The sequence below is a fragment of the Phasianus colchicus genome, unplaced genomic scaffold, assembly GCF_987193195.1.
Source record: "Phasianus colchicus unplaced genomic scaffold, bPhaCol1.hap1.1 HAP1_SCAFFOLD_54, whole genome shotgun sequence".
Taxonomy (NCBI): domain Eukaryota; kingdom Metazoa; phylum Chordata; class Aves; order Galliformes; family Phasianidae; genus Phasianus; species Phasianus colchicus.
Window position 1 is genome coordinate 482,836 of NW_028325231.1, and position 18,787 is coordinate 501,622.

General features: G+C 48.6%; 1 long non-coding RNA gene and 1 pseudogene across 5 annotated transcripts; one reads left to right on the top strand and one right to left on the bottom strand.

The window, feature by feature from the left end:
- Positions 1-332: 332 nt before the first annotated feature.
- LOC149911865 (uncharacterized) lies at positions 333-17,786 on the bottom strand. 5 transcript variants are annotated; one of them, XR_016462769.1, is made up of 9 exons: positions 17,502-17,786; positions 16,552-17,183; positions 14,188-14,484; positions 10,736-11,233; positions 10,081-10,530; positions 9,243-9,402; positions 8,474-8,848; positions 869-1,758; positions 333-449 (listed from the first exon to the last, which is right to left on the bottom strand). It is a non-coding gene; the product is annotated as an uncharacterized LOC149911865 (long non-coding RNA). The 5 variants fall into 5 exon arrangements; XR_016462770.1 differs by having other exon boundaries at positions 335-449; positions 1,623-1,758; XR_016462771.1 differs by lacking the exon at positions 869-1,758 and having other exon boundaries at positions 336-449.
- Positions 5,716-8,350, top strand: LOC149911866 (olfactory receptor 4M1-like; annotated as a pseudogene).
- Positions 17,787-18,787: the final 1,001 nt, after the last annotated feature.

The window sequence follows — 18,787 nt, forward strand, 5'->3', positions numbered from 1 at the left end:
CAGTACTGAAGTCGAGGAGATGGCACTGAGTGACGCTGGGGGGGACAGCCCACCAGAGGTAGCACCCAGTGTCCTCTGGAGCCCTCAGCACAATTTCTGACTCCTTTTGGTGCCGTTTGGATGCATTCTGTCCCTCCTGCACTCTCCCTGTGGGGCAGCTGCAGCCCCTGCCCTCTGCTTCCCTCTCCCTCCATTCTTCCTTCAATTCCTCCTCACTTGGCCTTGCCTTCTACCCGCCCTCCCAGCCAGTGGCAGGGCACCCAGTCCATTTGAATTGAAGCCATGAGAGGGTGCTGTAGTCCTGGTGTTTTATAATCCTAACAAAGCTTTTCCATTTTCCCCTTGATGTAGCCCACCAAAATCTTTCTCCATTGCAATTAATGATCCCTTTAAAGGCTGTGATCTGGGGAGGTCAGCCAAAATTTCCTGGTGTATCCGTTGTTTCATACCTACAGAAAAGGAGCACCTTTTACTAAGTCAAGCGTATGCGAAAAATAAAGAAGTGTTTTTGAGGTTGCTTACATTCATTTTCTTCCCGACTAATTCTAATATATTTATTTAGCTTTTTATTCCCTTCAATCCTTTCTACAATATGGCAATCAATGCAGAAGAGAGAAAAAAACACATTTGAAATAAACAGAGAAAGACAAGCTCATTGTCACTGATGTGTCGTTTTGCTGTTGTGGCATGTCTTCTGGTATTCTGCCTTCTCTGTTATCTGTCTATACTATTAGCTTTTTGGATCAAAGCCATTTTCTCTACACATAGAGTTATATGAACGATATTGTAGAGCCTTTGGTTTCTCAGCACTGGCATTTGTGAAGGGATAAATGGCTACTGCCCCATTGCAAAAAGGAACTACTAATACCAAGATGCATTTGTTGCTCTGAGCTGTCGTGGGCTGGAGTCCTGCAAAGTCAATCTGCAGTCATTCCCCTGGGCCTTCGGTACACTGGTGCTGGCCTGAGGCTTTTACTCCAGCATAATCAGCACTGGTCAGGGCACAAGCATGACAGTTCTTACATCAGCAATCTACTGTCTTCCTCATGTTACGTCACAAATCAGTGTCCTTCACTCCGCTTAGACCATTTGTTTTTGCTCATGGGTTAAGTGGATTAGACAGCTTTTAGTAAATTGAGGCACAGTCCAATAATGTTTGCCTTCTGCCACTATAGCACAATACATTTGATTTTCCCTTACTCAGAGGATTGGCCGGATGGATCTTTTCACACTGTTCCACTTAACTTCCCTAGCTGGAAGGAGATGTTCTCCCCAAATAATGGATTCTACCACAGTTACTTGGCGTGACCTGCACTCGACTCTTTCAGTCTGAGTTTGCCACAGATAATCCAGCATGTTTCGTGGATATCTGGATATCTACTAAGAACCAGGAAGAGTTTCTTGGATTCCAGTGGCCACTTCAACTGTGGATCATCCCCAACGATCCACTGTCTTATTGTGGGGGGGAGGATTTAGTGCCGGGCTGGGCTGCAGTACAGGGACAAAGACAACTGCTAGCAATCAGATCCCTTGGGGCTCTCCTTCCAGGCTCCATCTGCAGTCCCAAAGGGCTCTGGTCTCCTGCAGGTTCTCTCTGACAACTGTTAGTCCCAGGCAGGTACCTCAGGAACACCAGGGCCTCTCGAGATGGCACCGGCTGCTTGTGGTCACACGGTGGAGCTCTGCTTGAAAACCTGAAGTCATCTTCAGTGTTTTTCAAACACTCAGCACCTCCTCATGAGCTGCCCTGGTTCAATCCTGTCAGTGAAACATGCACACAATAAGTGGAATTTCTATCATGAGAAAACGTGACCTTTCAGGATGGATATTCACTGTATGGAAAGAAATACCAATCTTCCGCTGTTCTTGCACTGACAACTCTCTCTCATTCTGTGCATGTAACTGCCCTCATTTTACAGGTATTTCCACCTGCCCTGATTAGGCTGACCACGTTGGAAGCCACCTTTCCAGCTGCCTGTCTCAACCTTTGCAGTTTCTATTGTTATCCCAATTTCCTCTCCCCTTAATCTCTGATCATTTATAGCCCTTTTAATGAGTGCAGTTCTTTGAGTTTCAGGGAGCTAATGTTTGTCCCTCCTTAGCAGTTTGTCTCACTGTGTCCTTAGCCAGCTTACTGTTTAATTAATATGCCTTTCATATTAATATTTATCATTTCCTATCTATGTATTTCTTGTACAGTCATCTTTTGGGAAGGAGAACTTCAGTGGAGGCATACAGCTGAGGAGTACGTTCTATTTCTTGGTAACCTGTGTTACGCTTTGTTACGCTTACTGTTCTTTGTTTAAAGGTAAGAGAAACCCTTCTGCACCCGTGTCCTCTGAGGAGAGCAGGTGGCAGCTGCTACAAAGGATCTGAAACATTCAGTGCAGACTTTAGAAGAGAAGTCTGATGTAAGGAAAAGCAAGGCAAGTGCCAGGTGGCATTAAGCAGACAGGGCTGGGGAGATGGGCAGTCACGTTGTCCATGCAGTGTCAGATTAAGCAACTGCTCTTCCTGCCTATGCAGGTCTCCTTAAGGGACACCCTGGATCCACGTCAATTGGAGAACGATGCTCCAGAGCCAATGGAAGAACATTATGGAACAGACACAGCTCACTGTAACCTTCTGCACTTTAGAAAGATCCACAGTATATTTAGTGCTACTTCTGCGAACGTAAGGTACTGAGAGGAGAATCACGGAATCATTAAGGTTGGAAAGCTCATCCAGTCTAACCATCCACCTGCCACCAACACTGCCCAACAAACCCTGTCCTGAAGTACCACAGCTACCCTTTCCTTACGCACCTCCAGAGACTCCACCGCTTCCCTGGGCAGCCTGTGCCAATGCCTCGCCACCCCTTCTGGGAGAAACTTTTCTTACTATCCAATCTGAACCTCCCATGGTGCAATGTGAGGCCATTCCCCGTAGTCCTATTGCTATTTACCTGGGAGAAGAGGTCCCATCTCGCTGTAACCTCCCTCCAGGTAGCTGGATGGAGCGATAAGGTCTGCCCTGAGCCTCCTCTTCTCCACACGGAACCATCCCAGCTCCCTCTCCCACTCCCCGTTAAGTCTTGCGCTCCAGACCCCTCCCAGCTTTGGTGCCCCTCTGTGGATACACTCCAGGGCCGCCATGTCTTCTTGTAGGGAGCGGCTGGGCTGGGCTGGGCTGCAGTTGATGGGACAAGGACAACCGCTAGCAATTTAGATCCCCTGGGGCCACTGGCAAATCACAGCGACGATCGCATCCCCGCTCCTGACTGCCCCATTTCAGGCTGCCATTGGGCTCCTTGGCCACTGGAGGGCACTGCCGGCTGTCACCAGCACCCCAGACCCTTTTCGTCCGTGCAGCCTTACAGCCGCTCTGCCCCAAGCCTGTAGTGACGGTGCCTGGGGTTTCTGTAGCCGAAAAGCAGCACTCAGCTCTTGACGTTCTTAAAGCTCATGCAGTTGCAGTCAGCGCGGTCATTCAGCCTATCTCAGTCCGTCTGTGGGACGCTTCCTCCTAACTTGGTGTCATCTGCAAACTTACTGAGGGTGCACCCAATTCCCTCATCCGACTCGTCAGTGAATACACTGAACAGGACAGGCTGCAGTGCCGACCCCTGAGGAACACCTCTCAGAACTGGACTCCATCTGGATCTCTCTGGGCCTGGCCCTCCTAGCAGTTTTTTACTCAGCAAAGAGTGTACCCATCCCAGCCATGGACTGCCAGCTTCTCCAGGAGAATGCTACAGGAGGCGGTGTCAGAGACTTTGCTCCAGTCCAGGTAGCTTCCACCCACAGCATCTCATCCACCAGGTGGGCATGTAGTCATAGGAGGACATCAGGATGATCCTTATTGTAGATGGGCACCACATTAGCAAGTATTTGGTCACCTGGGAACTCCCTGATTGATTAGGGCTGCTAGGATGCCACGTCCACCAACTCCCTCAGTACCCTCAGGTGGATCCAGTCCAATCCCACGGATGTGTGACAGCCCGGGTGGAGCAGCAGGTCACGTGCTGTTTTATTCTGAATTGTGGAGGGTTTATTCTGCTCCCCACCCTGTCTTCCAGTTCAGGGGGCTGAGTACCCTGAGAATAACGGGCCTGACTATTAAAGACAGATGTAAAAAAGGCGTTGAGAACCTGTCTGCTTTTCCTCATCCTTTCTCCTTGCACTGGGGTGGAAGGGGATCCATCCTGTGCCAGCCACGTGCACTTGTGTTAGGCTGTTAGGGTGCCTTGGCATGTTTATACAGATATTTATTTGGGTCCCAGATTGACCAACTGAACCGAGTTAGATTCAGAGAATCATAGACTGGTTTAGGTTGGAGCGATATTAAAGATCATACAGTTCCAACCCCTCTGCCATGGGAAGGGTTGTCATGCAGTAGATCAGGTTGCCCAGAGCCACATCCACCCTGGCCCTGAATGCCTCATAGGATGGGGCAATCCAAAACCTTTCTGGGGGACCTCTTCCTGTGCCTGACAGCCCCCACAGTGAAGAATTTATTTGATCACCAACAAAGATATTAAAAACAGCAGTCCCAAGATGGAACCCTGAGGGATTCCTTAATATAACCACTTATTGTTAGCCTCCACCTGGACACAGAGCTGCTGACCACAACCCTCAGGCTGCAATCATACAGCCAGCTACTAATCCACTTTTCAAATCCACGTATCTCCAAATCAGAGATAAGGATGTGGAGTGAGACCATATCAAAGCCTTGCACAAGTCCAGGTAGATTACTTCAGTGTATGGGAACTGCTGAGTCACGGCCTGAACCTCTGATTAGTCACCTGAGGCGAGCAATGAGTCAGCCCTGGGAGCACAGGTGAAAGCAATTCACCTGTGCTGCAGGAAGGGGTGGAGCCTGGCTGCACCTCTCCTAGACCCATTCAAGAGCTGACTACTAGTGGGGAAGGATCTCTCTCTCTCTTCGGAAGATCCACTCCACTGGTCTTTCCTGAGCGAGCCCACGACACGGGTGAGCCTTCTATTTATTCTCTTTGTCTCACTGTGCCTAACTCTCTTGCTTATTTCATTACTATAACATCTTAATATTATTAATATTCCTTTATATATATATATATATATATATATATATATATATTCCTATAATATTCCTTTATATAATTTTCATTGATTATACACTTGGCGAGCCAGGCAGGCAAGCCGAATATACTGAAACTTACACTATGTCCTTTCTTTGGAATTTCTGTAAATGGTTCAAGGGGGAGAACACTACCCCCCTAGATAAGATAATTCCAGGGCAGATCCCAGGATTTGCGGGATCCCCTTATTATGAATTGGCAACTATCATTGAAAAATGGGGTCCCCTAAGTGTTGTGGGAAACGTTTCCCCATATCGCCTAGCGGATTACTTTCAGGGACTAGGCAAAGATATATTAGTCACTAGAGAAAGACAATTAGCTGCTTCTACAGTGGCATGGCTGCTATTAAATGCTTTAAACAATGCCGAAATAAGGAATAATACTTCAGTGAATGAAAATGAACTTTTAAAAGATCGTATTGAAAAATTAGAACAGGAACTTGGCCTATTAACAGGAAAAAAACCCAATTCTACGTCTTCCAATAGGTCAAGTTCGTAGTATTTCAACAAACAATGACCAGGCTCCTGAATCAACGGACTGTGTTGATCAGGAAAATAAACCATCTAAATCGGATCTTGAATCCCCAATTTTGACGGACGCACTGGAAGTCCGTCCTGTTATATCTCAAAAAACAAAAAAGGTACAGGACAGACCAGCAGGGGTGCCGCCTGATCAGTGGCCCCCCGCTCAAACCCACTTGCACGTAACAGCCCAACCGTACACGGCAACAGAACTGATGGACTTAGTCCAACGATTCAGGCAGAAACCTAGAGAAAGTGTGCCGGCTTGGTTATTAAGACTATGGGATTCTGGGGCAGAAAGTGTTCTGGTGAATGGCCTGGAAATAGCCAAATTGGCCACAATGACCGTCCATCCTGCTCTTAGACAGAGATTATATGCAGGTAATCAATATAATGATGAAAACCATTCAATAATAGAATGGTTAATGGCGGCCTGCCGTATGGTATGGCCCAATAAATCTGATGTTCCTTTACATACAGGGATGTGGTCCTCCATAAAACCAGGTAACGGTCACAGGATGTGCATTTTCAGTAGCCTAAGCGTAGCCCTAGTTGCTTAAATATTGCAACATATTGGCATTGTGTGTTTATTGCTGTCTGTTTTTCAGGGCTTGCAAGAGTCAAAATGGAGCATGAAAACTGTAGTTAGAGAGTTTATTCTGCTAGGATTGTCTCAATCCCACAAAGTCCAGTCAATTCCCTTCTTCTTCTTCCTCCTGTTCTACATCATAATTCTCCCAAGCAACATCCTTATCATTCTCACAATTCAGGGGGATTCCCAGCTGGGATCACCCATGCATTTTTTCCTGGCTAATCTGGCATTCTTGGATATCTGCTACTGTTCTGTGACCCCACCCAAAATGCTGGCTGACTTTTTCTCAAATCCTAAGATCAACTCCTACAAGGCCTGACCCAGCCTTTGTTTCTTCACTTCCTGGGAGCAGCAGCAGCTTTCCTGCTGTTGGCCATAGCCTGTGACCATTACGTTGCTATTTGCAAGCCTCTCCACTACACCATGCTTGTGAACAGGACTGTATGCTGTGCCCTGGCTGGAGCTTCGTGGGGCGGTGGCTTCATTCATGGCATCATTCTATTTGCTCTCACCATCAAGTTCCCCTTCTGTGGCCCCAACGTCCTGGACGACTTTGTCTGTGATGTGCGTCAGTTGGCGAACTTGGCCTGTGCTGACCTTACACGGCGGAACTTCTGATGTTCCTCAACAATGGAGTTGTCATTGTCATGTGCTTTGCACTTCTCCTCATCTCCTACATAATCCTCTTGCTGAAGCTCCAGACACACCAAAACAAAGAACAAAATAACCTCCACCTGCATTTCCCACATCATCGTAGTTTTTGTCATGCTTGGCCCAGCTGTCTACATATATGTCCTACCCTCTGAGGCTGTCCCAATGGAAAAGGTTTCCATTGGGAAACCTTTCTTTTCCATACGGTTGTCTTCCCTTGACTAATCCCATGATCTACATGCTGTAACAAGGAGATCAAAAGCTCCGTGTGGAAGTTGGTCAGCAAATACATATTTAAAAAAAAAATTTTGAAAGAAATAAATGAAAGTTTATTTGTTCCTCGTTTTGTTCATGCAATTTTCTTAGGAACAAATCCACACTGTACGTTATGTAAAAGCATAATGTACAAGTGATAACCTTCAAGAAGTCCTTTTCTATCAAAAAAATCCCTAGAGTGATACTAAAACCTGTATGGAATAAGTTAAGAAAGAACCAACCTGTGTAAAGGAACCAACTCATGCACTATGAAGTTATCATTAAGAATCTTTTAAATTCATTAGAAAGTATCTGGTAGGTGTTGAGACTTCATAGAACTATTACTGGACTACTGGTTCAGCTTCAACCATGGTAATTCATTATTTCAGTTTATAGTCAAACTTTCACTGTTGATGCTGCCTTCTCGTTGGACTCATTCATGATCCCACCATTGAATGAGTTGATTACATTTCCACAAAGGGAGAGTGTGAAAGCTGCTGGATGATCCAGCTTGCAGGCAAGCTTTGCAATTCATATAGCATAGGCAAGACATTGCAATCTGTTAAGTAAAAATCAAAGACAATGTAGCTATAGCTTTACAGGACGTGCAGATCATAAACTTTATCCATACAGTTACAGACATTTGCAGCACAGATGTCTGTCTGAATTAGTCACTAAGGATTCCAGCAAAACTAACAGGCATTTCTAGGGAGAAGTTCAGCTAACCCTTTCTTAATTTCTACTTTGAGAAGTAATAAACCATGCCTTAGGCGTTTTTGTCTCGCCCCTTGTACTTGCCCTGTAATCCGCTTTATAGTTTGACCCCAAGGTGGTCAGCCAAATAATTCTTCTCAATGGGAAACTGTGCTTTCAGAGAGCATGGTTTTCTTACTGCAGTGTAACTTCCTTAGGCAGTGTAGATGATGCAGAGTGAGCTAAACACGTCTCCGTCCACAAAGTCCTCCAATAATCTCTCAGAAGACATTGCATCCTACAGGTCACGGAGTTCTTGGTTCTCACATAACGCTCTAGCATGCTGTAAATATCCAAATGCAGTTGCCCTTGCAGTAGGGTATTTTTGTTCTTGTTGTTCCTTTCTTCACTAACTTTCTACATATCACTAGGTGAAAGAAAACGCCATAAAGTCAAGAGTGCCTTTCTCAGGAATGCACTCAGCTCTGAGCACCACCACTTATACACGGCCTTCTGTCACACTGCTGCCATCAGCTGCTGCTGTCGGCCTCCCCAGTGCTTCCACCATGGTTACCTGACATCCCTACAGTCCTGCACCCGCTCAGAAGTAATACTTAAAATGCATTCTTCCATACTTCATGACAGAGGACTGAAGAGACTCACTTTTGCGTGGTGCTAAGGATGGTCCATCCCCAACACGTCCCTTTGCGCGCTGCAAGGCCCAGCTGGCATTCTGGCAGCCTGCTGGCTGCTGCTCCCTAACGCAGGGAACCGCACTGTGCTGCTTCTGAGGAGAGAAAGAAAGGAGGGTCCATGGAAATGGGCACCCAACATCTGCAAAGAGATGCAGCGTTCCAGATCGTGCCAGAGACAGGATATCACAGTGCTGAGTCATTAGCTACCACTAAAGGAAACAAACATTTGGGAGAGTATTCACAGCAACTGCTGCAATTTCTGGGCATATCCCAGCTTTCTTACTGTTCAGGTGGAGAAGACTGGCGCTCACAGACATCAGTTCAGTGGGTTAAACCAACACACCTGCAAAATGCCAGCATTATTCAGGAAACAGTCTTCAGGTGCCACAGTTCAATCCACGCAAAGTTATTGTGCAGAGCCTTAGCTCTTGACTTCCATTTCTTCCCTAAATTTTACTACTGCAAGCAGCTAGAACAAACCTTTCAGGTGAAATTCAGGGCAGCAGGGACCTGGCAAACTATAACTAGGTGCAGCTGGCAGGAGGACAGTTCACGCTCTTTGCTCCCACCCTGCCCCAGCAGGTTAAGGAGCCTGGCAATGCTGTCCTGTTGCAGCACATGCAGAATCCAACCGGTTATGGAGGTAACAAAGGACCAGTAGTGCTCCCCCTGCTCCAGCTTTTCCCCTTCAAAATGAGAGAAGGGAAGAAAACCAAAACAAATAAATCCAGCCACACTTTTCCATATGCAGAGCAGGAATGGGAACTGCGTCTGTCTTCTCATTGAGACAGTGGTGGGGAAGCTCAGTTCCTGGGGTCCTCTCCACAGGGACTGCCCCCTGGCTTCACTCTTTCTTCAACTGCCTCAATCCCCAAAATCTCCTTTTGGAAAGAATCCCTAAAGAAAGAATCTGCAAGTGAAAAATAGTAAGGAGAAGCATTTTCCCAGCTTTCTTCTATCATGCACTTTAGACTCTTGAGTAGCACAGTGTCTTAAAATCAACTGGTTACAAGAACCATCCCCAAAATACAACTAGATTCTGTACAGCTGCCATGATTTCTGACAGCAAGTGTTCTCCATCTCCTCAACATTTACACACCTTGAAGCAAGTGGCTGGTGTTGCTATCATGAAGAAAATTCCCTTTGTCTTCCACCCCTACTGCAGCCACAATAGCTGCACTGGTACGATCCACGTGTTCAACAGACCTCAGCTCTGCCTTAGCCAGGCACAGTGGCTGTCCTTCTCCCTCCCAGCTCACACACCAGAGCACTGCTGTGCCACATGGTAAGAGCAGCAGTGACAGTGGGCAGCACCCATCAGCCTCCACCCTGCTCTCACCACCAGCTGGGACAAGGGCTGACACAGCGGGCCCACCCCAGCCCAGCTTTTCTTCTGAGACACCTCCCAGCAACCACCCAGCACCAAACCCAGTTCACCCACTCGGCCTGCTCAGCCTGAGCTGTGCCCAGCTCAGGCACGTGCTGCAGCAGTGCTTCTGACGGGTTCTCACAGGGCGATCTCTCTCAAGGAAGGCCCAGAGCCCAGTCTCTGCGTGCAGCACCAGCTCTGCTCACCAGCTGTGGGACAAACGCTCCCACCCCAGCAACAGTTGTGACCTCTGTGAGTGCTCACAACACTTCTGGGCCTCCATCAGACGTAATCCAAATTTTAAGAAACCAACAGCAGGGTCACCCAATGGAGTTATCTGAAGTAAAATAACAAAGAAGTTAAGATGACTCTTGTGTAGCCAGCTCAGGTCCCCCTCTTGCTCAGGTGCTGCATGATCGGACAAAGGAGATGTTGCCTCTGAGGTGGAGGCTGGAAGGGTCTGGGCTTTCAAACTGTCAGCAAGCATTTGGATGAGCCACCTTCCTGCTGAGGAGCTCCTTAACATCATTCCTGCCTCCTCCGGTACCGTACTGGGAGATGCTCCAGAGTTCATTAGCCTGGACTCCCATCAACAGCTGCTCCTGCACTGACCTTCACTCACACTCTGATACCGTCCACTTCCAGCACAAGCTGACCTGCAAGGAAATGTGGGATTAATGCAAATGCAGAAGCCCATGGCTGTGTCACCACCACGTACTGCAGCCTTGGGAAGTCAGCTACAACTACAACCTTGGTCAGAATTAAAACAGGCACAGTACATTAACTGTGACCTCTAAACTGAAGTAATTGTCACGATCAGAAATACATACTGAAATCACTCACTTAACTATTGGTGGTTACCTCCAAACTCTTTTGCTTTTGGGAGAATATGGACTCAGAATTGAAGGATACAAGAAAAATGACATCTGCTTCAATGGAGGTGGTTAAGCTTGGAAGTAGGATTCCAAAATGAAAAGGTTTTCAACTCCTTATAAGGCAGAAAGCGATGGGATGATTGCTGACGCCTGCAGAAAGCCTGATCTGCTCTGCCACAGGTGGCTGAATGACACAAAAGCTGTGCTGCTCATTCAGAAGTGCGTGGGGCATGGGGTGGGCATGGGGCACCAACACACGGGATGTCAACACTCCTCGGGCACTTTCCCATCAGAAGGGAATTCCCTTCTCCCTGCCATGCCATGTCCACACCACTCCTAAGGGCTGTACTGACACAGTCAGCACAGAATCCATGCAAACGTTCTTTTCTCATCGTGGTGGTTGTTAACAGACGCAAGCAATGAGACATCAGGTCACTGTGTGGGCTGCTGGGTGACACTGCCATCATTTCCAAGCCATTGCTTCCTAGGGGCAAATAAAGTAAAATACTTTAAGAAAATTTCACACAGAGATTGCATACTATACTATTCTTTTACACAAAGCAGGACAAAACAGGAGATACGTGCAGCTGCATCAACACCCCAGTTGCTGAAGGAATGGAAAGACAGATCAAATGACAATACATTATTCTCATACAAGGACTGCTCATCAGCACCCACTGCCCAAGGAGCAATGCAGGGAAGACTTGCATTTCTTCTTCTCCTAGCCAGAAACTGTTTTTCCTACCTTAAAAAGGAAAGGAAAAAAAGCCTGACATAGTGCTGACAGGGCAGGCAGATGTGGCACACCAAGGCATACTGAATCTGCAGAACATTTGAAACTTTCACCTTTCCTCCAAGAGCAGTCTAAACCTTCCATACCCACTCCTACTTTCACCACTATTCTTACCAAAGCTGCTTTTTCAGCTGGGGCTCCTCTCTGTCCTCAGCAGTATGACTCAGCACACAGATGCACCTCAGCTCCATTTCGTTTCCACGCCCACTTTGTGGGACCGTGGGTTTCCCATCAGAAGACTTCACACACACTGTGCGTTCAGCTCAGTGAAAGGAGACACAACTGATACAGGCTTGTTGTGCAAGAGAAATCCAGGTTCTCTTCTCATTCCCACAATCCTTCCAGTAGTTCAGTCCATTTGGTACATTACCATGTCCCGGATTCTCAGCTGTGTTTTCCACACACTAATCTGTCTACCAACAATGCATACACAGGAACCAAGAAACCAATAGCTACACTCAATCATAACCCAGGGCAAGGAAATCTCAGAGCAATCCTAAGTGAAAGCACCACTTTTCTGAAACTCTGCCTCAAGCTCCTCACGCTCCCCCTCAACTCTTTTCTCAGAAGCCCACTCCTCTGCTTTTTCCTTTTCCTCTGAATGCTTGCATTTTTGTGCAGCCAGGACTTGGGAGAAAGCTGGGATGCAAACTGCAGAGAACTGTCCCAGCAATGAAGAAACAGAAAGCCTGGGCAGAAAGACAGTGCATCAAGTCCAGATGCCTGTTATGTATCTGTACCTCTCTTTGGTGCTTTCTCCAGCTCTGTCTTCTTCCCCAGCCTTTCCGCACGGCCATGCTGCAGTGGAAGGCCACTGGCGTCAGTTTCTCACAGAGAGAAAGCAGGAAATACTTGAAGAGCAACTCTTTGGAAGAAGATTTTAGCACAGCCAGCCACTAACTTCAAGTTTTCAAGCACAGTTTCTTAAATTTGCCTTTCCACTGCTCTAACGTTATGCCTTCCTTACAGTCAACACGAGGCACTTTTCTCTCTCCTCCATCACACACACCCTTTCACACAGTCCTATTTAGATGAAAGTACCCAAAATACAGCTCACAAAACATTCTTACCCACAGAGGCTTTCCATTTCCCCCTTTCTCAATAAGAGTCAATAGAATCCCATGCTCCATCCCTAAAATAAAGTACAGCCTTTCCATGTCACAGAAAGCAGTTGCCAATAGAATCCTTATCCTGTTAGCCCACATCCACCAAAATCCCTCCAATACACCATTTCTACAGCCAAAACAAACTCATTTTTTCAACTGAAATGCATTTACAGAAAGTATTACTAGTCTCATTCCTGCTGAGTGAGTGGCAAATGAATCCACATCTGTCTGACAGCTCTACAATGCACAAAGCAAAGCTGCACAAGCAAACACAACGCTGTCAGGTGCATGAGCTGAGAAACACTTCATTCCTAAGTCAAACAACTGTGAGTACAAGTACCTCCACACTGTTTGGCCTCTCCAAGGAACAGACACAGCTCTAAGAACCATTTAGACACAGACTCGGATCGCTCTACTGCCACCGACAGCCACTGTCAGCCTCTCTATTGCTTCCAGTACAGCGCTGCCATCAGTCACTCTTTCCTCTCAAGACTCTCTTGTTTTCTCACTTACCTCCTTAGTTGCACTAAGGAAATGGTTTTGCCATTAGCTACGGCATCCACCCCCAACCAAACCAACACATCTATCAGTCAGCAGGGTTGCGCCCCATGAGGCCAGGCCTCATGCCATGACAGCAGAGGAGCAAGGTCCAAGGCTGCAGCAAGGGAGAATTTGCTCAAAGGCAACAGCCGTGGGCACAGAAATCAAGGCAAGAAGCTGCTTATCTTCAGAAGGATTCAGGTAGGCAGGGATCTCCTTTGCCTACACTGCCAACCCTTCAATGAGGGCTGGGAAGGGGTGGATCCTGGCTCCACCCCTTCTGTCATTCTGGAACATTGCATGCTCTGGGTTGGCCCTGCCTTTCTACCAGGTGAAAAATCAGGTTTCAAGCCATGTCTCAGCATTTACACTACAGCATCCCTTAGCATTAACTCCACAGGACAACCCTTAACCCTTTACCTTAACCTAAAAGCCTAATCCTTAACACTCACCCCAAAAGATACTCCTCAGCCCTAATCCAAAATGCTAACGCTTAACCCTCATTCCCATCTCAAAAGTGCTGCTGTTGTCCCTAACAAAAAGGACAAGCCATAAACCCCCAACCAGGTGGGCACACCCCCACCATCACTAACATCAAGTGTTAAGCCTTAACCTTTAAACCTAACAGAAAACAGTAACATGAAACCCTAACCCCAAAGGGTTACCCTCAGCACTTAGCTCTAGCACTAAACACTAACACTTCATCACAATCCACAAGTGTAAACCTTAGGATCATAGGATCACCACGGTTGGAAACAGCATCTAAGATCATCTAGTCCAACATTTCCCACTAAATCACATCCCTCGGTACAACACCTAAACACTCCTTGAACACCTCTGGGGATGGTGATTCCACCATTTCCCCTTCCATAAAAACCTAACCCAAAAGGGTATATCCCATCACCATCATCCACAAGGGTAACTGCAGACAAAGGCAATAGCAAATACAGCTGCTTTAAACCAGTCCTAAATTACCCAAGAAAAGTAAAGGACACAAACCTGTAAATACAGAATGAGCCAGCAGGATGAGGAAATGAGCAGAGATTTCAGAAACGCGTCTGCTGTCAGGGAGGGGAGTTCAGGCCTGCCCCAGCACCACAGATCTCCATGACACGACACAACATGGGGAGGTGGCAAAGGTGACAGGGCTAGGAGGAGAGCTGGCGGAGGAGGAAGGTTGGATGCCTGGCAGTTTGAGAGGGACTGAGGTAGCCTCACCCATCACAGACGTGGTCAGCGCAGACACTTTGGTGTCCGACATGATGTAAAGTGTCTTCGTAGGGCTGGACGTGGTCACTGCAGAGAAGGAAAGAACGTGGTCAGCAGTTGTGGGGACAGGGTGCCTACCCTGGGCTGCAGCCCCGGCAGCAGAGTTGCAGGGCTTCAAACTGCACAGAAAACCCCCTTGTCTCATTTTGTTTTCAGACTGACTCCAAAATAAACCCCAGCACTGCCACAGCCTGCGCAGAGCACAGCAAGGGAGCCCCAAACCTTTCAGCTCCCTTTCTAGACCCCTCAGAGTCTAAGAATCCTCCCTCCCTTTAGTGATCTCACTCTCTCCCCAGGGGGCTAGGACCATAGGCTTCTTCCTTGGCCATCCCACTCTCAGAGCTGTCACACAGCTCGTGCATCTTCAACTCTGACCCACCAGCACTGAAGCGCACACACCACCTGACATGGCTTCACAAGCAACCATCTGCCTTCGCATCACATGCCTCTACCTGCCTTTGCTAAGCAAGCACGCACCTACCTGCCTTTGCTTTGGAAGCATGCACACGCTTCCCTTTGCTAAGCAAGACCACAGTCCCTTTTAATCTCAGGAGGGAATAAAACAGCCCGAACAAAAAGGGTACGGCGAGGCTCTCTCTAGGACGCCTGTTGTCTCAGCAGAGTTGACAGTTACTTAAAATGCACAAAGTACCTACAAAACCATCACGCTCAAAAAGGAAAGTAAACAAGTCCAGGATGCCGTGAAGGGTTCCTAGCTCTTTGTAGGTAATACCTGCTCCGTGGGCACAGGATGCGCACAAACTGCCCCTCATCTCTTCCCCATCCCCTTGCCCCTCCCACCCCCCTGTGATTTCCACAGGCATTTAGAGACTCTGTGGAAAGGCAACATAAGGCTCATGGAGAAGACTGGATGTACATGAGGTTTTTCCCTTCCCTGGTGCTAGAGCACTGCTTGTCTAGATGATGAATGTTTTTCATACAAGCACCAACCAAGCGTGGCAACAAACAGCTGAAATGGCATTTCCCCTGCAAAACAACCAGCCTGTCTAAAGACCTCACCTCAGAGACTTGCCAAAAAGGCCAGAACTCCCTTTTGGCAGGCTTACTCACAGAACAGCAGGCTTCTCTTCACCGTGCATCACATGGACACAAACAGGCTGTTTGTGCAAGGAGGGCAATTTCACCCGAGCACCTCACCATATGTGTTCCCTCCACCCTGCTTTTCTGCAGAGATACAAGGATAAAAACCTCAGTTCCTCTGAGCAACGACTGGAAGGAACTCTGGAAAATTCTCCATTCAAAAGCAGCTCCTTTGTGGTCTTGGTTCCTGAGGGCTCCTTTGGATCACCTTTCAGGCAAAGTGTAAGAGGTTCCACTGTACAAACCTATGTATCTGGGTACCTTTTTCCACCCCAAAACTAATTCTGACAGAGTTGCGATGCAGGCATTGGACACGGAGAAGAAGAGAAAAAGAACAGAAGAGAGGATAAAATTAAGGATACCGGTAAGGAAGAAGCGCAGAAGATGAAAAGCACAATAGGATACAGGCAAGACAGCAAAAGAGATGAGCAGTAGCGGAGAGAATAAAGGGAAGAGACCCTGAGAAAGATAAGAGCAGAAGGAGAACAGACAAGAAAGAAAGAAGAGCAGAGAAGAAGAAAAAGGATGTAGGTAAGAAAAACAAGCAGACAAGGAGAAAAGCAAAAGAGGTATTAGCGTATACAGAGCGTATACAGAGAAGACAAAAGCAGAAGTTGGAGAGAAGCTGAAGAGGAAAAGCGAGAAAGGAAGTCTGGCAGAAGTACAAGAGACGGTAAGAGAGGAAAGTGGCAAATGAGAAGAGCAGAAGAGAAGTGAGTACAGAAGAGCAGAAAACGAAAAGAGCAGTAAAGAAGAGCAGATCGTGATATGAAGAGAACAGTAAAAGAAGAGCACATGAAGAAAGAAGAGAGAGGACAGTGAAGAAGGAACTGCAGAAGAGGACAGTAGAAGAAGGTGTGAGGACTGGAAAGAAACAAAGTGAGCGTAGTAACAGGACACCATTTCCCTTGGGACTCTGCAATCTCTTTCACTTCTGACAGACGGAGGCGCTGAGAAGAACAAGAGCCGTGTCTGTGTTCACCAAGGACTCACCTCTGCACGTGCAGCAGCAGCTCTCAGAGAAGCCTTCTTTAGTCCCACTTTCCTCTCTTCAGGTCCTGGCAGGCATGGGGAGGAGCCTGACCACCAATGAAGACCGAAGCAAGACACTTATTGAGCACCTCAGCTCAGCTTTTTCCATGTCTGAGGAAGCCAGTTCTCTGTCCTCATTTATCAGAGGGGGAACGCTCTCCTTGGCCTGTCTTCTGCCTGCGTACCTGTAGAACCCCTTCTTGTTATTTTTCACATCCCACACCAAGTTCAGCTCCACCTGTGCCTTGGCTTTCCTAATCCTATCCCTGCACACAGACAGCAGCCCTGGCAGGAACGCAGTGCTGTGGCAATTTGCAGAGCTTAACATGCAGTTCCATCAGCGCATTGTGTTTTCGCACTCAGACGTTACTGGCTGCCGAGCGGAGCGGCTGATAAGGCCATAGTGAGCCACTTTTTCCTAGCAGTGTATGTGGGACCTGAGGAAAATGTCCTCGCGCGTGTTGAGGCAAAAGATAAAAGTATTCTACTGGGACTCTGGTGCTTCTCGTGAGGCACAGTCATGGAGGCAGAAGGTAGAAGTATTCATTTGTGGAAAGTTATTGAGGAGGAACGAGGCTGTTCTCCCACTAAAGCTGAAATGAAAGTTTCAGAACGATCACTCATGGATTCCTTTTGCTAAACTCATACACTGGTTCTTAAACTGATGTGCTAATCCCTACTGCTGAACAGAGCACCCCACATCAATCCCCCCTTTTCCTTTGAGGATTACGATGTTCACATCCTAATCCTCACCACCTTTGACCTTTCATACTTAGAGATACATCTCCACAGTCCAATCACACTACAAGGAAGGATGCATACATACAGCGATTACACACACCATCCCCACAAATAACTTCTTAAACCAGTGCAATTTGGGAAGCCAGGAAGTCATGTTGGTTTCAGCTCACATCGTCTTATGTTGTGCAGTATTTCACTTTGGTGCCATATCTTATCTCCATCTGCTTCAATTCTACCACTCTGACCTACATGAACACAACAATATCATTTATTGCTGCATGAACTCCTTCTTGTGCACCTAACAAGATACCTGAAGCCCTTCTACATTGCAATACCACCCAGGCCAAGCTCTGGACTTTTTCCCTTTTCTTCTTCGTTTCTGCCCCTCTTCCCCTCTCTCCTTCTTCCTTTCCTTTCCTTCTTTTCCCTTGTCCCCTTTTTTTCCCCTTTTTCCATTTCCCTCCCTCCCTCCCTCCCTCCCTCCCTCCCTTTCTTCCCATTCCTCCCTCCCCCCCCCCCCCCCCTCCCTCCCTCCCTCCCTATCAGCCTGGCTCTCACGCTGTTGTCCAGATGCCCGTCTTCCTTTTCCCACACCTCCATGCTCTGCCCACATCCCCCTGTTTGGCTGCATCTCCCTGCGGATGTCCCACCCCACAGCCCCACTCACAGCCGCCATCCCCGGAGCTCTGCCCTCCCCCAGTCGCTCCCCCACCTCCCCAGGAGATCCCTGAGGGCTCTCCGTTCCCCCCCCACCCTTCTTCGCCCCCCGCTGCCCCTCGAGCCCCACTCGGGCTTCAGGCCGTGCGTGCAGGCCGCGCTGCCACGGCGACAGCGCGCCCTCCCTCCTTGCGGCGCGGGAAGCCGTCCCCGCGGCGACAGCGCATGCGCGGCGGCGTCTCCATAGCGACAGCGCCCCGGCGCGGCCGTTGCTCGAGCGACGCGCCGTCCCCGCTCCCCGCGGAGTGACGTCATCACGCGGCGACGCGAGGACGCGGCCACGCGGAAGCGGAGTGGGGCCCCGCGCTGCTCCAGCGCCGCGGCGCAGCCCCGGGACTCCGAGCGCCGCCTCAGCTCCGCCTCAGCTTCTACGAGTGGGTGTTCGGGGGCGGCGGGGGCACCGGGGCTGGGGCCGTCCTGTCTTGGCCTCGTGGGTCCTCTGCTGCTCAGGGCCTCTGCTCGGCGGCGGGAGGTGCCCTGTGCCCCCCGCCCTTCCCCCCCACCCACGGTGTTTCACTGCCTTCCCCCCCCCCCCCCCCACCCCCGCCGCGGGTCGCCCACAACCTCCCGAGTCCCTCAGTCTGACCGCTGGGCTTACACTCTCCCCCCCCATTCCCCGCCTCCACTTCCCCCATTCTCATCGCTGGAGTCCTCTTCCACCCGTCCCCTCAGTTCCTCCGTCACTGTCTGCCCCTGTTCCCCATTCTGACCCCCAGGCTTCCGTGTCTGTCTCTCACTG